Here is a 13973-nt window from a genome sequence, read left to right on the forward strand (position 1 = left end):
TACAGAGAAATTTACATAAGAATGAGAGAATGAAATTTAAAAGAAAAAGGAAACTGCGTTTAGTTTGTTTTAGTGTAGACGGAGTAGAGCACACAGTTAACACAAAAAATATGTGTAAGATTTTTTGGGCCTACTAAGTTATACTTGAATAAGAACAATTGGTGGATCTCAGTCTCTTGGGTACACTGACAAGTATCCGATCATATCAATTTGCTTTGAAATCTTCTTTCCGAGCAATGTCTCAAGCAAACTGTAAAGAGAACAAAAAGTGTATTTTGCGTTGTCTTAATTGTTCAATTGTTTTATAGGCATTTCAAATGAAACTTATTTTTAAACTGCAGATTAAAAAACAAAAGAAACACGTAAACACTGCATGTCCTGTGCACTATTTTGGGGAAACATTAATTTTCTGAAAGATGTTTTACAGGCTCTGAAAGGTGAAAGTTGATGCATTCCAGATTCACATAATGTTAAGTTGGTCTATAATTTTACAAAATGTTATAGCGCTCATTCTAAGAAATGAATTAAGTCTGACTTTGATACAACCATAAATTGAGGGTTAATGGGAAGGTGGAAATTGTATTTTGGTAACAATGTTTGTCGAACCATCATTTCAATCAAGATTTGTGTGTGTTGGCTGAACATTATAAAGAGCTGACTGACATAGATTCTAGAAGTTTGGAATTAAGAAGAGGAGTGTAACGTGGTGGAAGATATTCAACAATACTTGTCAACCATTGACAAGATATGAATACATTTGTATTATTATCTAGATTTTTTACTTTTTTAAATTTCTATGCTAATTGTGCCACATCATATCAAAAGAAACACGCTAAGCATATTTTAAAAGCATTTCTATAGACCTTCTAAAAAAATTATGTTCCACAAATTTACGATTTGATCATGAGATTCCAATTACTGCATGAGAGATAATACGTTTTATTCCATTAGAGTGCCCATTTAGAGTCAGTTAATATAAATGCATGACACTTATGTTAACCCAAAATGAGTTTTATTAATTTTAGATATGTATAACCATATCAGATGATATGATTTAGATTACTAGTATACGATATAAAAATGTGATTGCCAATATATAACGTATAAGATATCACATAAACTAAATAAAAAGGTCCTGATCTGTAAACGAAAAAAAAAATGTATTTTATGAGTTGTATATATATATATATATATATATATAAATATAAAAACACTCAGACACGTAAGGATGGAAAGAAATTTACTCGTAATGTTGATGGATTTACATGACAACTACACATGGAAATGAAATATGCAACGACCGTTGTCGTTAGAGTAATCTTCATGGGAGTAATTTTACTAGTGAAATTAGTCTAAAATATGTTACTAGCATTGGTCCGTAAAGGGAAATGGATTTTTTTTTAATTTCTGTGTACCAACTTTTACCAACATAATGTAAGGCTAATTTTGCATGGATTATAAAACAACTTGCAAGATGCATGCATACGAAGCAAGGAATTCCTTCCTCATTCAATTAATAACTGTCTGCATAAATTCAATTATTTCTATAATGTTGGCATTAATCATGTTAATTAATTGACTATATACGTTGGTGAATGCAGGGAAAACTAAACGTCTTTTCTTATTTCTATATCCATGCAAAAAATCCATTTATTAAAAAATAATGATTTGACAACTTAAGATTTTTAAAATGCAAAAAACCAAAAAAAAAAAACCAAAATTCATGAACACTAGTTAGAACCTAGTGCTAATAAATAATCCTATTGCAAATTAAAAGATCATTACCTTAAATGTCATCACGAGGGAATAGTCTTCCTTTTAACATTTTCAATGGGTGTAAAATTGCCCGACTTTGACATGATTTATAGGCAATTTACGACCAGAAAATTCGTTAATTCTCTGTTCAACATGTCCGGTTCCCTTTTGCTCTGCAACGAAATATCTTACAAAGTTTTACAGAATAAATGAATAAATAAATTATTTTTTAGATATATTTTCATATTAATTTAAAAAAAAAAAACCAAACATAAAATAGCAGATGTGAATAAAAATAAATATATGTTTTATGTTTCATATAGCACACATGCGAGATAATGCCTGTGCGATTCAAGTGTTTAAATAAAACTCCCATCTGGAGCATACTCAGAAGGTTGGCCTTAATCTCTGAATGTAATTTGATACAATAAAAATATAAAGTTGACACCAAGCAGTAACTAACGAACAGATGCATGAATACGCCGGCCCATGCCACACTTGATTTATGGGGCCCTAAGTAAGATTTACTTCACCTGTGACGCTGAGAACGTACTTTTGGTTCTGTATACAATAGTATATTTATAAGGTACTGGGTTGGTTTTGTATTCAATTGTTTTTTGGGGTTTTTTTTATTTTTTTTTTTATTTTTTTTTTTAAAATACGTGTTTCGTTAAATTACTTTAATCAAGTAGTTTGAGCTATTAGGAGTAGAGCCAACTCAAATGCAGTTGAATACAAGAAGAATCATACGATCATTTTCAATTTTTCCTGTTAATTCAACTGAGTTTCAATTAACACTTGTGTTTGCAAATCCGAGTATCTGTTTGCATTTGTGTCCAAAAAATCTTGTTCGTTGCATGATTGAAATTAACATTTCATGTTAAAGGTACTATATAAAAAGACCTGACAATTAATGCATGGGTATTATTCAGAGTTGCAATGGAATATTTGTCTAATTCAGCTTAGCGGGTTTATTATTTTACATTTTCATTCCATGGGCAATGTAAAGAGTGTTTCCCGTCTAAATAATTCAAGGGGAAAAAAGACTGTTTTGCATTGGACCAAACAATATGTACTCCATCTATCTATCTAATAGATGTCAGTCCATTGTTTACCCTTTATCAAGGTAAGCCAAAAAGATTAAATTTAACCACAAATCTATATTCCATGTAGTACGTCTTATGGCCGCTTTATGGGGAGCACATTGGACGGAAAACCCTAGGCTAGCGAAGATGGTCTTATGGTAGATAGTAAATTGTTTATTCAGATGAAGATATACAATTAGTTTCTTCTTAATTATGCATCAGTGCATCTTGGGGTTATCCTGTATTTCTATGAAAGATGATAATGCAGGCTTGATTCTTTCTTATCAAATATTTATTCACATTTCATAACTTTCTACTTTCTGCAGCCAAAAAAAAATTGCTGCGTTGTCGTGCGATTGCTGTTTGTTATCACCGTACGTAATTTGGAATTATTTCTTTAGGCCACGATTTTGTGAGTTTCTTAATGGCAAGAATATTTCTATACTATTCTTTCAAATGCTCGTGGTTTGCATCTTTATTATATTTTTTTTTTTGGCTTCATGTCTTGTTTGATTAATTATAAATTTGTCAAATGTTTTACGAAACACTACACCGCTGTGATTATTTCTGAAAGCAAAATATTTGATCGCCATTCATGGAATCAGTCCGGATGACTGGTTGAATAAATTACATGGAATATGCCAATAGTGGACCTGATATTTACTTTGTATGTTAATAAAAGAAGGAAATTGGTTGCGTCTTTGCATTTTATTTAGTAATGAGGGAACGAATAGAAAATTCTAATTTTTTTTTAATTGAATGAGATCTTTTGTGTAATATTATTATATTGGAAACTTTTAGTTTTAAAAAGTTTATAATTTCTAAGTTACAGAACACAAGATGCGTTCACATATGTTTTAATCTAGATTTTAAAAAATGTCGACAGCTGTCGCCAACTACTAAATACCAAGTGTTGTTTGAAAGATAATACAGTTTACATTTGTTTAGGGTGGATTCCGGGAACAACGCCTTAGTTAGCTATGTATCAATACTGATTTATTTAAAATTGACTATGCAATTAGGGCTGTAGCAGAAAGGTTGGGGGCTGGATTGCACCATATATATTGGCAAAATGAATGTGTAAAAACAAGACTTATCGTCCACAAATGAAGGAGGTAGTATTGATATTTATATATATACTACATTAGTATCACATTTCTATATCTAAAAAAATGTCATATCCTATATGAAATATTGAATTCAAATCAGTTACATACTAAATATTTCAACAATATCATTTTGCAAAGTGATATTTTGAACAGATGTTTTGGTAATTGAAAAAATAAATTAATAATCAAAGCTACTGAATATTGTTAGGAATACCATCTCTCTGATAATCGTTTATGGAATCCAGCATTTAGTGTTAAAGAAAAAAGCTTGCTAATTAAAATGAATTTACCACGTCAAAAGTTACAGAAAAATCACTGTCACTTTAAACTAAATGTATATTACGTACATGTGTCTTTTGGGTTTTTTTTTTTCACACGCATAAATATTCATGTACATGTATATATGTACACCGTACATGTACATAGTGTATAGGTCGTTTATTATGATACAGGAAGAGGACAGCACATGGGAAAATCAAAAAAAAATTCTCGTTTTCTTCCGTTTAAAGTCCATTTAATTATTTTTGAACTGTAAATTTCAATCTAAATCCTGTATATTGAAATTGTAGGTTTGATTAGGTGGTTTAGAAATTAAATTAAAGACTTACTTGCATACGTATTCATCGGGGAGAAACGTGTATAGATTTAACAATATTATATGTCTTATAGGATTTGATTTCATATATTATTTTCATAATTAACATAATTACCGGTATATCCCACACACAAAAACAACAAATCTTTTTGTTTTTTGGAGAGCTAGGGTTTTTGTGTGCATAGAATCAATAATGTGAACTTTTGTTGACATCTGTTGAATGTGTATTTTGTTTGAATACGATATTTTCCACAATGCCCTTTCGCATGAACACCCATCTTGTAGCCTCCAGTGTATTTTTTCTATGTCGACATTATGCGCGAATTCCGAAAAGAAGACACTCTAGATTCTCCTTTTAATGTTGTCTTCTGCATTTTAAACACTATAATGAACATGGAATAAAGTGCAAAATGGTGTGATATCCCAAATTCAGACAAATATGTTTATGCATTTTCGTATTCACACTTTGAAATTACCTTAATTTCGTTTCTTCCAAACAATGACTATATAAAGTCTGCAATGAATTAAAGAATATTAAATAACTACATCTTATAGATAATCGTTTTAATGAGATGAAAAATGGGCATTGAATAAGTGAAATTAAAAAAAAATAACTTTTCACAATCAATGTTCAAAAGTCGATATTCTTTATTTCAAAGTAAAGTAAAAATAAAAAATAAACATGATGTTATACATTTTATCAAATTAGAATTATAATTTTAGAATTTCTAATAAGTAAACATAGATTTTATTTACTATTTCGGTAGTTGATTGTTCCATTTGGAAGAATTATAGATGTTGTTAAAGCATCTGTCATTTTCCACCTCCTCCATCTCTCAATCTTTCTTTCATTTTTTATTAAACAAATGTCATGTAGCATTAGGATAACAAGGTATATAACATATTACAATTGCTGATCCTTTATTCAACGCACGATAAACTAAGAGTAACTCCAAATACACGCAAAGCCACCATTGGTCCCTCTGACATATTTATTAGTTCGGTTTTTGCTTTTAAAGTGGCGAAAAATCGCTATATTTCCACGCAGTTTTATTGATTAGCAATACGAAAAAAAAGAATTGAAGTCAATTCAACAACAACATACAGCATGCATTTACCAGTGCTAAAGACCGACAGAAGAACTTAGAACAATCGTTGGTTGTATTAACGTCATAATCTCTAGCTATGGTGATCCATAAATCTGCCAGGAATTTTAAGTGAAATGTGTTGTGATGTCGTGAATGTATTATTCGAAATCTTTCATAGTTTGATGTATGTTGCCATTCACGTTCACATAAGGAGTAAAACTTGTCCACTGGTTTGCATGATAAACGATAAACAACTGAAGCAGATGTGAACATGTCTTCATGACGTGTGTATTATTTCGTCGCAGACGACACATGTAGAAATTATTGCGTGGAAATGAATATATTTTTGTCATGAACAAATTTTGGTTGTCAAGAATATAAATTGTAAAGATTGTAAAGGACAATACAAAAATAGAAGTCGTATTTAGAAAATTAAAAATTAGAAAATGAAATAGTTTTGTTTATATCTGTTTACCGATATTCATATAATGGCATATCCATTTTAAAACTTACTCATTCTTTATATAGTGACTAAATTTTGATACCCCTATAATCATTGTTTATTTAGACCAGTCCTTATCGTACCTGTCTGAATAACTTTTTGCAAAATGTTGGAATCGTTTGTATAAATGAAACTACGAATTAGGTTTCCGAGTATTGAATGCTCGGTCACAACTTACCAGTTAATGCTACCGTGCGTCCAACGGCATCTTCGCTAGCCAAGGGTGTACGATCCTCTCTGCTCCTCTAGCATCTTCGCTAGTCAAGGGTTTACGATCCACCCTGTTCCTCTAGCATCTTCGATAGCCAAGGGTTTACGATCCTCTCTGCTCCTCTAGCATCTGGTTTACGATCCAGTCTGCTCCTCTAGCATCTTCTCTAGTCAAGGGTTTACGATCCAGTCTGCTCCTCTAGCAGAGTGGATCGTAAACCCTTGGCTAGCGAAGATGTTCCAACGGGTGGCACACAATTTTTGATCCGTTCATCTCCGCGTTTCTTGTCCTTTCCTTGTCAAAGCCATTTGAAATTTGGTGAAGTCCGTGCTATTTGACATTTTGTCACTCAGTTTTCAATACATTACGCATTCGTATTAGGTACGAGTTGTTTCTTTCTTATTCGGTGAGGTCCGTTCCTTAAAATGAGTTAAATGACGGACCGTTTCCAAATAAACGTTCGGTTGTCATCCGTTTTATGTGCTTTCAAACCCTGATCTCGGGAACCTTCAACAGCGGCAGAGTCGTTATTCATCAACAGAAAATCATCGGATTGCGTTTTGTCGCCGTATTTTCATTCCTTTAGAAGTTTGTTAACGTTACCCAGTAAGGTGTGATCTAGACATTAGACTTTTATTCACTAACTTTCCTTGCCAAAACTGCAAATCTTATGTACACACTGAATTAGGGAAAGTAAAAGAAATTTATACTATACCTATACTCAATGGGGGTACATCTTGTACTCGCTATATATGGGATAAACTGCATGGTCTCCAAGTGACAGCTGTTAGCCAATATTTTCTTTACAAATTAGCAGCAGGTAAGATAAAATCTCTCTCTCTCTCTCTCTCTCTCTCTCTCTCTCTCTCTCTCTCTCTCTCTCTCTCTCCAAAACTGTATTCACATGTCACTACTATCAAAAAATTACTCACTCACACACTTTAGTAATTTTATAAGCGACTAACTTAACTTGATGACTCACTTACTTTGTCACTCACTTACAGACTGACTGACTGACTGACTGACTGACTTACATGTGATTACTGGCATACTCACAAAATGATAACGCTAATAGACGTGGAGGTGATGGTAATCTCAAAAACTTTGTTGTCAATCTTCGACAAATATATACTAATTAAAAATCTTTCGGTGAGTGACAATCGAAATAGATCTGTAGACGTCCATTTCTTGGAAGAATATGCCAGCAGTTATGAATTTAATGTAAATTAAAATGCCTATGCATTATCATATGTGTACACATTAATGTTGTTATAAAAATTGTATTGTGTATCTTGATAATGACTTGTAACATCTGTATTAGTCCTCGTATCCAACTGAAATAGAAAATATTTTTTATGGATGAGGGAGAATGGGGTGGTGGTAGTAAAAAATTAAGGGTTGATTTATCAGTAAAAGTTCAAAAATTCGTAGTAATGTAATGTTATTCTTATAAAAGTTATATATTTGCACCTATTGTCCTTTTTGTGAGAGAGGAAATACCACTTCTTACTGCATACTAAAAGGAATCACTTAATTGCATTATTACAGCGAAATGAAAGTAAGTTAATGGTACGTAATTGTTATGATCGTGTCTGAGGAGTTCGTCGAAAGCCTACATTCTATTGAGGTAACGACAAGAGCAAAAGGAGAGCTGAATGTAAAATTACAAACCAATCCATGATTAAAAGAAAAAAAATTTCACTGTAATTTTTTAAAAACTACTAGTAACTATACACACTAAATGTTGTAATGTTAGTACGTAATCATTCATTGAGAGAGTATTCATTAATTTATTTAGAGAGGGGAGGGGATATTTATGTGTGTAAAAACAATTCAATATGATTTTTCACATTGTAAAGCTTAAGATAAACTTTAAAATACTTTTAAAGGGGCATGGTCACGATTTTGGTCAAATTCATTTTTCTTTTTTTATTATTTGCAATGCTTTAGGAATGCATTTTTTAATAATCAAATGAAATTTGGGTGCCAGTCGTTTAGTTCTAAGCAAGATACAGGGCTTACAATTCTTCGTCATGTAAACAAGGCTCGTGCCCTGGTTTTGTTTACATACGTTCAATATACCAGTAAAAAATCTTTTCAAAGCTGGTTTGTCTATCTTATTATTCATTTTAAGCATAAATAAACAGTTCCTAACGATTAACACATTCATTTTAGTTTTAAAACTGGAATTTTTACTTCATCATTCAAAATGTAAACAAACGCTTTGTTTACATAGCAATGAATTGTGAGCTCTGTAACTCGCTTATGACTCATCAAATGACACCCAAATTTTGGTCGCCTCTTAAAAATGCCTTACTGAAGAATTGTGAACATTAAAATCGAAAAAATAATTTTTGACCAAAATCGTGACCATGCCCTTTTAAAGATTGCACATTGTATCCACAGTTCTGGTCCGCTTTTTTAAATAACATAAACATTTTTTCTATGTGTTTTAATGGAAAATATATTTTAGACCAGAAGCATGTAAACCGAGGCAAGATGTTTCACAACTTCATTTCAAAACCAGTGAAATCGATGAAATAGACAGTGTTTCAATGCAGATATACCTGAATGAAGGCTTTTCGTATCTTTGAACAAAACTAAGACTGAAAACAAAATTAAAATCGAATTTTAATACAAACAAAAAAACGTCATTTCTGTAAGAAAACACAAGATAAATACAAATATAAATCACAGATATAATGCAAATGGTGTATCCAAAGCTCGATACTTTCAATTATTTGTTCATTGTAGTTTTAACTTAATTTCTTAGGGTGCTGGGGATAATCTTAGTAATTGATTTAAACTGATTTCACATTACGTTTTCCGTCCTAGCGAATGCAAAATAATAATACATCTATCATTAACAATTGTTGGAAATCTACCGCCAATGTCATCTCATTCTTAAATGCGTCGGAAATTTGCAACCCGTCAAATCTAGGTAATCACGAACAGTCGAATCGCAGTCTCACATATGTGTAGCTTACATAAGTGTAGCCACGATTGGTTGCATTTTAGTTTAACATAAGTGTAGCCACGACCAGTTAATCGCATAAAAGTCTCATTTAAGTGTACCACGATCGGTCTTATCCTTGTCTAGCATGAGTGTTAGTACGTTCAGTTGCATCTTAGTCTAACTTTGGTGTAACCGCCACCAATCGATCAAACAGAAGTCTCACATAAAAGTAGCCACGACCGAATGCATCGAAGTCTAAAAAATAAACGTAAAATTACAAAAAGTCATTTTGCAGTCTCAAATGGGCGAAAATTATGTCATAACTACATGAACGGTCGCATTATCGTATATCTAGATCAAAAACAGACGATCTGAGGCACAAGGGTGTAACTATTTGTCAGAAACCCACGATGTGAAGGCTAGCTTAAACTTATTGACTCGATTGTTTGGGGTTTAATACCGGTATATATGGTACATATTGTAAGTGCTAATTGGGACTTGTTTTATTTCAACTAACGTTAATGAATTAATAATCAGCAAAATAAGTCCTAAAAATCCGGAATTTTAACCGGAATAAATTTGAATTGAACTCTGTAATCGCCAAAATCTGAGCTTCCTGGGCTGCGTTCAAGATCGTAGCAGCTAGCCAAGCCGCTAGGTCGTAGATATTTAGGTCTATTTAACGGACCCTAGGTTAGCCGCTAGGTCTCATATTTGAAGTTGGAAATATTCAACTAAAGACTAATTACATCGACATAATTTGTAAATTTCAAGCGGAAATATACATGTTAAAATTCGTTATAACTTAAAGGATAAATAAAATATCACTAAATAAATAGACTACAGGTTTGTTACAAAGTGGAACAATGACTTAAGTTGATAATCTTGAATTTGATGCTTAGCAAAAAATATTTAGGTTACGAATAATCTACGTCGCAGCTAGGCTGGCTTACCGTTCAACTACGTAGCCCTACGTAGCAGCCACGATCTTGAACGCAGCCCAGCTCGATTTTAGTAAATGGGGCGAATCCACATTTTACAGTTTTAAAGTGAACAAGTTCTTCAAAGGATCTTGCTGTCCATCAAAGTATTATAGGAATATAAATAGGATACATAGGACAAGTTTTCTTAAATGCATGCATAATCTTTTTTCCATTTTACACAAATAGTGCATTATACATTCATGAAACTAATGATTAATATCTGCATATTCTTTGAAATACTTTTTTATTTTTTAAAATGTTTATATTTCTAACCATATGAAAAATATATCCGAAAATATTTTTGAAGAGAATGGGACACGGTGGTAGTAATTGCATGGTTCCAGCAAGATTTTATTTATACCCCGGTTTTTGTACATTTTGTTTATCTAACTCGATGCTTGCACAGGTTAAATCTAGTGCATATATACATACAACCAATTTAGCATGTTTGAAATACAATTAAAAAATTGAAAAAGGCTAGAATTTGAAAGAGAAAATCGCCAACACAGCAGTTTTCTTTCATTTCATGTTGTCTAATTTTTAGAATTAAAGAAATTCGATATTTTGAGATGAATGTTCTTAATGATTTAGAATAAAAATATTTTTTGTGATAATTTCATCAAAACAATAATTATATGCAATTTTAAAAACAGGAGCAAAGAAATGAGAGACTGACGCACGGTTGATCATGTGCATTATAGCATCGCCCTTACACAAAGTGTTGTCATTAACTTGTATATTGTCCTATACAAAAATTTAGATTATTGATAATCAAAATTTGTACATGACAAATTTTGATTATCAGTAATCTAAATTTTTGTAAAGGACAATATCCGAAGGAAAATAAGATATCAATAAAAGTTAAGCTTATCGAAAAAATAATCAAGCTTAACAGAAAACAAAGGTTCTGTGTTCTATTTAAAGTTGTGGATATCCTATATTTTGTGAAATACCACATACATGTACTTTGAAATTTTGTGAAATAATGTCTACTTAAAACTTTAAAAAAAAACCCACCTCAAAACCCCCCTGTTTATTAATTTATACTTGAAATTTATGAATCAGTCTTCCTCCTTGAACATTTGTACATTGTTCTCATTTTTTCTATAATGTATACTGTACATCTGACATTGCATCTATATTTTGTAAATATTTATGTATTATATGTGTACCGTCACGTTGACGGTTTGAGTGAAATAAATTGAAAAATAAATTGGAATTGTTGTATGTATGTTTTTGTATATCTCTGATGCAATGCGACACTCACATAATTATTGAATGTATGTCTAGAATTTGACATAAGAAAACGCAAACCTTTGAAATTTTCACATTTAATCGAACAATTGCCCGATATATTTTTTTCCAACAAACATTACGGTCTATTCAAAAAATTCTTTGTTGAACAATTAGCCGATTTGTTTCTGTACAAATTTTGTCTTCCAGTGCAGTTGCGTGTCAATAATTGGAATCTTCTCCCTCGTGGGTTTTCATAAAACTAGGCAGAGAAACATGGAAACATGCGTGCATTTCATTAATATAAATCACTTTTTGTCCTTTTTTGTTATTCATTTATCTAATAATGTTGTCAGTAATTACAATGACAGACATCCTGTTTGTATGTTAGCTTCCCTAATTTGAATCTTTTTGATTTCTTTCTTTCTTTTTGGCTGATTTCTAATTCTACATATTCAATTCAATTCTTTATTCACCCAAAACCAAGTTAATTACTGGGATATGAGGTTTATTTTAAAAAGAAATATATTTTTTAAAATCCCACAAAAACAGACAATGATCACAAGAACGTGTATATATAATGAAAAATATGCAGGTATACAGTAGGTTGAAGAGGTTTAAGAAAAAGCAGACATCTTTTTAAAAAATTCCGTTATAATTTTGACAATGCATTTCATTGTTCTTCGTCATAAGTATTCATCAGCAATCTAATCTTTGTAATATTTGGATGATCAAATTATCTCTTGGACTAAATTGTTTTCCGCAAATTGTGTATATACTAAAAATAATAACGAAATTCATCACCAATGATGTCAAATGCGCGGATCCAGAATTTTTTTTACAGGGGGGAATCCAATGGTTATTTTAGTTTGCCAGGAAGGGGTGGGGTCCGAGGCATATTTTTGGTAATTTAATAATGTAGTTTAAAGAAATTTGAATTTTGCAAGGGGGTCTGGACCCCCTGAACCCCCCCTCCCCCCTCCCCCCGATCCGCGCGTATATCACAATCATACATTATCTAACAGTCTAATGGGTTGTAAAGGACATCAACGTAATAATGCAAACTGTAAATTAAGAGCAAAAAATCTCCGAAGCAATGGATTATTGTCTTTAAACTGATTATTCAAAAAAAAAAAAAAAAAAAAAATAGCTGACAATGGAGGGTCAGGGTACTTAGTTAATTATTTTAAGTTTTTCCACTCTTTCTCTTTTTATTCCGGTCGACATTTCTAAAGATAAATAAGATTAATTGGAACATGGTGTAGGAAATTTTCAGGGACACATTTATTCGGTCCCCGCCACGATGTCTCTTGCTCTCCTCTGATGTGGGGCCCCGCGGGAAATGTTAAACACTTATAGGACTTTAAAAACGTCGTGTTGAAATGACTCCACAGCAGCTATTGTCATTACAATGGCTTATGTTCCCTCTCGCTTTACAACATATATCGACAAAAACACTTCATTATGCAAGATTAATAAGATATATATTACTTTCATATCTTTTCTCATCTCTTTAATTTTTACAAAAAGTTTTTTAAAAATATCGTTATATTTCTATCGCAGAGTTTCTATTGTACAATGACTACAGACACATATCACTGTTATTCATGTATTATTATTCCCTAGAGTAATCTCTAGACACTGGGCACACAAATCGTCATTGACACTGATGTCTTTAATGTCTTGATCATTGTATCATTTATTCCTTTCAAAGAGACATTTTTCACTGTCATGCTCTCCAGAGTAAAGCAAAGGCGCGCATCTATAAATCGGTGTAAAAAAAAGAAAAGAAATAAAAAAACACCTATAATTTACTTTACTATAGTTATACAAAGTATTTATTTTATATAGTATGTAGTCTATGCAGTGATCTTATTTTTATTTCTCTGTTCTTAATCCTACATGAATTCCAACTTATTTTAAAATGCTGCAATAATACGTTTAATTATGTTTCATATTATATTATGAACTTGTTATATTCTTTACCGATTATTCTTATATATATAATTCAAATGTAATTTGTAACTTTGATCCTTGGGGATAGGACTAAAATAGGCACAGCCTGGTGTCCAATCCTATTATGGACTTATTTGCATAATAAAATATTAGTTAAATAAAAATATATAGTACTTTTTAGATTGGAGGGGGGGGGGGGGGGTCTCAATGCATAAAGAAATATATTTTTTGTTTTCGTGACAACCCCCCCCCCAAACAAAACTATAACACAAAAAAAACCCGACCCCCCCCCCCCAAAAAAAAGAACAAAAAAACCCCAAACGAACAAAACTTGTCTTTCGTTTCAATGTACCATAAAACATCGTTTTTATCACCTGATAATAAAAGCAAAATGATATTGGGAGAATTCATAAAACTTATCCGTAAATGTACACATCCTTTTCTGGTTTTGCTTAGAATATTAATCAAGGTTTTGCTAATAATATTAAAATTTAAAATCA

The 13973-nt window shown here is 31.7% G+C and overlaps 1 long non-coding RNA gene across 1 annotated transcript; it reads right to left on the reverse strand.

Annotated features, from left to right (window-relative positions):
• On the reverse strand, positions 1–7041 carry LOC128164784 (uncharacterized). Its single transcript, XR_008240990.1, has 3 exons — positions 6313–7041; positions 1786–1928; positions 1–250 (listed from the first exon to the last, which is right to left on the reverse strand). It is a non-coding gene; the product is annotated as an uncharacterized LOC128164784 (long non-coding RNA).
• Positions 7042–13973: the final 6932 nt, after the last annotated feature.

Source organism: Crassostrea angulata, chromosome 10 (assembly GCF_025612915.1).
Source record: "Crassostrea angulata isolate pt1a10 chromosome 10, ASM2561291v2, whole genome shotgun sequence".
Lineage (NCBI taxonomy): Eukaryota > Metazoa > Mollusca > Bivalvia > Ostreida > Ostreidae > Magallana > Magallana angulata.